The following is a 5,000-nucleotide window of genomic DNA, read 5'->3' as shown; positions in this document are numbered from 1 at the left end:
CTCATCACCATACTCAGGTGTAAAATGAGTACGAGGCTCGAACCCCAGGACCTTCCGATCCGAAGGCGAATGACATGCATACCACAAGACCACATTATAGCCGCACATGAATTTAAAAAAAAACCACAAACCATAATTAAAAAAAAATTCCATAAGAAAAACAGTAAAAAAAAAAATAAAAAAAAATCAACAAACAAAAACAAATAAAAAACAAAACAAAACAAAAAACCCCCCAAAAAAGCAAAACAAAACTAAAAAAAAAAAATCAAAAACACAAAATAAAACAAAATAAGTACTTTATTGCATCCCAAAAAGGAAATTTTTTGTACAGACGTGTTATAATTTACACAATAAGATAAAAATACAATGGAAATAGGATGTATATATAAAAAAAAAAAAAAAAAAGGAGCAGCTCTATAACCAGAGCTGCGCTTTATAATATGAATAATATCAACACTGTAAAATAGTTAAAACTGTCACTATAAATTGAAAATTGAAAAGATTGCAAAACAAATAAATTAATAAATTAATATTTATATTTAAAAAAAGTAAAAATGAGAAATAATTATATAAAATGATTATTGCTTGTTGTTATAAAGCCTAATACTGGACGGCAGAAAAGATTTTCGGTGTCTCTCTGTTTTCGTTGAAATAGAGAAAGGGCGACCACTTTTTTCTGACATAATAATTGATGGTGTTAGTGGATGATACTGGTCATTTAATATTTTAGTTATATTCGTATAAAAGATCTACATCGTCAACATCATTTATATAGCGTTTAATGGATTTTTTAATATTTGAATTTATTTTCTTCCTTTCCACTGCTAAGCAATTGCCTCCCCAAGCTGTTATACAAAATGACAAAACACTTTCAATTACTGCTCTATAAAATAATGTGCAGAGGGTTTTATCTATTCTAAACTGAGAGAGTTTTGATAAAAAATATGTACGTCTGCACATCTTATGCCTAATTATTTTCAAGTGTTCATCCCACTTGAGCCTGTCATCAATCGTTACACCAAGGTATTTGTAGTGAGGAACTCGCTGGACGAATTGGTCCTTTAATTTTAACGGTTCTATCGGTTCCTTCACTCTCTTAAAGTCAATCACTAGCTCCTTTGTCTTGCTTATGTTAAGCTCTAGGTGGTGGGTATCACACCAAGACACAAATCTATCAATTTCTTGCCTATAAGCCACTTCGTTGCCATTTGTTATGAGGCCTTGAAGAGCGGTGTCATCTGCAAACTTTATTAAAGGTACACTCAGGTTTTGACTTCTACAGTCATTCGTGTATATTGTGAATAATACAGGGGACAATACACAACCTTGAGGAGCACCAGTATTTGTAGTTATACAGGAAGATATGTTTTGTCCTAATTGAACATAGTGTGCTCTATCCGTAAGAAATTCGAGCACCCAAGCAATTATATACTTCTTTAAATTCAGACTAGTCAATTTTTGAACAACCAACTGAGGTTGCATTGTATTGAACGCTGAAGAAAAATCTGCAAAAAGCAATCTGCAATAGCTCCTAGCGTGATCTAGATGCCTGTAGATGTTGTTTGTAAACAGCAAAATGGCATCCTCTACGCCACGTCCTGGTTTGTAAGCAAATTGATGACTATCACTCAATGGCATAAACTGATTCCTAATTTTAACAAGAACAAGTTTTTCTAAAGATTTCATGACTATTGAATTCAGCGCAAGAGGTCTGAGATCGTTCATAGTTTCAAGTTTTTCTTTTTTTGGAACAGGAATAATTTTTGAAGTTTTCCAAATTTCAGGGATCGAAACGCATTGGAGGGACCAGTTAAAAATATGTGTATAAATGGGGGAAAGCTGATGGGCACATTCTTTTAATAGTTTTCCTTTCAATCCATCTGGCCCAGCAGCCTTCCTCTCGTTTAGTTTCGAAAATACGAATCTCGTTTCCTCTTCACTGACCTCAATAGTCATTTCATCTTCCAAAGCCCTGTCTAATTTATGTTTTTCATTTTCAATATCAAATTTGTTTGCTGTGTCGAAACGTGAATAAAATTTATTTAAAGTTTCAATTTCGATATCTTCTGATATAATCGTGGGCTTTGGATTATAGTTAACAGCAGTTTTAAGCCCCCGCCACGTGTCCCGTATATCCCAGAAGAAAAGCATTTTTCAATTTTATTTTTGTACTTGTCTCTACAACTAGATATTACCCTCTTTATCTCTTTTTGTTTTGTTTTCAGATCTTTTTTGTTTCCACTAGTATAGAGAGTTTTCTTTTGGTTCAAAATAGATAAAAACCACCCGGACAGACACATCCATTGTAATTGGTTATTGTAACATGATATCAGGTTTTGTGGTGTTGTCGTGTCCTCATACAATCCAACAAAGCACATTGGGGAATCCATCTAACATTACGGAAAGGGGAAAAAAATGGTCTCCACTTTCACAGCACAGTCAGCCCAGTGGCTTCGTGTTTTAAGTAAGGTTTTATAGACGGCGACCTGCTGGTGCAACCTATCTACCTACGTACCTACTTACCTACCTATCTATTTATAATTCTCAATCTCTCTCACTAAGTCACCCCCCCCCCCCCCAATCCCTGCCCCCTCCGTATAGATATTTCTGTGCTCATACGCGCGTGTATGTTGTTAATACAGGCCGGTCTTGTTATAATATATTTTGAGTTTTTGTTGTTGTTTTTTTTGTTTGTTTGGGTGTTATGTGTGTATGTGTGTGTGTGTGTGTGTGTGTGTGTGTGTGTGTGTGTGTGTGTGCGTGTGTGCTTATTTCATTTATTTATTTGTCTTTAAATCATTGCGATGTTATTTTTTGGTTTAAAAATCGCCAATATTCTCATTTTATAAAATGCAGATTTAAATGTTCAATATAAGATACATAGATATATATCTATTTTTATTCTACTTTTTCGTTGTAATTTCAACACTTTAAAACTCGGTAGTAAATAGTTAATAATGTCATTATTTTATATATGACTATTATATCTAAACATTATTTTTACGCATAGCTCTCAAATACCTCAATTAAAGTGATTCAAGAACAGATAATTTTAGAATAATTCTTTCCTTATTGATAATCGATTACTTTTTAGCCAGTCTGTTTAATTTACTTACTGTCGTCGGCTTCGGTTATGGTTATAGATTATAATGATAATAATGATGATGATAATAATAATAATAATAATAATAATAATAATAATAATAATAATAATAATAATAATAATAATAATATTATTATAATAATAATAGTGATAATAATAATAATAATAATAATAATAATAATAATAATAATAATAATAATAATAATAATAATAATAGTAATAATAATAATAGTAATAATAATAATAATAATAATAATAATAATAATAATAATAATAATATATGTATATATATATATATAGTTTTGTGTATGATGCCATTTTCATCCAATTCATAAAGTAACATATTTTATCATTCTTTTCATTTCAGAGGCCATTGCTAACAGACCTGACTTTATAGTTATTAGTTCTATTTATAGATAGTGGTGAGGTGAAGATCTATCACAGAATGAATTAAACATCAAACTATAGATTTCTGATGTGAAATAAAAAATTTAAAAAAATATTAGGGATGTTGCAAGATTGAAGAGCAAGAATAGAATTAAGTCCTGAACTCTTTCTCATCTAAAGGCATCAATAGTTACCGTTACATCACCACCACCACCACCACCACCAGCACTGTTGTTTCCTCTTCGGATTTAGCAGCAAAGAAGCAAAAATTGGATTAATTAATATTTTAAAAATTTGACTTGCTTGCCTCCGAGTTTACCACCGGTTGACGTAAGAAGAATCTTGTGTTTGAAAAATTACCCCCCCCACCCACACACACCCCCCCCCCCCACACACTCACACACACACACCTCTCGCCCCACAAATCTGCTGTTCAAGTCAAATATTATTAACGAGACGAAGTAGATTTTTTTTTTTTAGTGGCAAGTTTGAATAAAAGATTACGCGCGAACTTTTACTTTGGGCAGTGAGAGGGAATAAAAAATTCATAATTGCTTGTTGTAAAAGTTCATTCCTCTGCCTCCCTCCATCCCACTGACGACTCAGCACCCTCCTCCTCCTTCCTCCTCCTCCTCCTCCTCCTCCTCCTCCTGGAATCGAAAGAGGATTTAAAAGGATTTAGAAGACGGCGGGCATTACCGAAGGGATTACAGGACACCCAGCCATTCAAACGTCTGGAGACTTTACTTGTTGTGTCTTCCTATTCTCGTCCGTCCGTCCCTTCATCATCATCGTCATCATAGTCATCGTCATCATCAACACCAGCAACAAGAGGAAGAGTCTAAGGTACGTTCTCGAATGTTTTCAAGTTAGTAGTTGTTGAAAGATAATTGCTTTTGCAAGAAAGAACAAGCCCCCCCAAAAAAAACAAAACAAAAAAAAAACAACAAAAAACAAAAACAAAAAAACCCAAAAAAACCCAAATAAAACAAAAACCAAACAAACAAAAAAAAAAAAAAAACACAAAAAAACTTGATCTTGTATATATATAGAAAAGTGTCCAGAGGGTAGCAAGTAATTGAAGAGTGGTTTTCCAAAACTTGTTAAATCAATGTTTCCACTTTTCGGTACGTCGCCGAATTTTTTAAGGTTAGTAGTTGAAAGAACGAGTAAGGATATAATTGCTATTAATTTCAAGATAGAACAACTCCCCCCCCCCCACCACACCATAAAAAAAAATGAAACAAAACTGATCTTGTATATATATATATAATATATAATATATATATATATATATAATATATATATATATATATATATATATATATATATATATATATATAGCGAAGTGACCAAAGGGTAGCAAGTAATTGAAGAGTGGTTTTTCCAAAACTTGTCAGATCAATTTTTCCACTTTTCGAGATTATTCTTCTACGGTTTGAATCGAAAACTAAACTTTATTTTAAGAATTATGTAATCGGCACAAGAATTTTGATATAAGTTTGAAGTT

At 32.4% G+C, this 5,000-nt stretch overlaps 2 protein-coding genes across 9 annotated transcripts in view; both read left to right on the top strand.

Moving 5' to 3' along the window:
* Window positions 1–5,000, top strand: part of LOC144960006 (uncharacterized) — a 219,998-nt gene that overhangs the window by 84,445 nt on the left and 130,553 nt on the right. The gene's annotated exons all lie outside the window — the stretch shown is intronic.
* Window positions 1–5,000, top strand: part of LOC144960005 (uncharacterized) — a 60,655-nt gene that overhangs the window by 38,582 nt on the left and 17,073 nt on the right. For all 5 annotated transcript variants that reach the window (XM_078892932.1, XM_078892930.1, XM_078892931.1 and 2 more), the window contains one exon: window positions 3,471–4,336. The gene's annotated coding sequence lies outside the window, so the exon portion shown is untranslated. The remainder of the gene's footprint in view (window positions 1–3,470; window positions 4,337–5,000) is intronic.

The sequence above is a fragment of the Berghia stephanieae genome, chromosome 14 (assembly GCF_034508935.2).
Source record: "Berghia stephanieae isolate SIO BIC M18660-M18661 chromosome 14, UCSD_Bste_1.3, whole genome shotgun sequence".
NCBI classification, from domain to species: Eukaryota; Metazoa; Mollusca; class Gastropoda; order Nudibranchia; family Aeolidiidae; genus Berghia; species Berghia stephanieae.
This window is presented reverse-complemented; position numbering and strand designations above follow the sequence as displayed.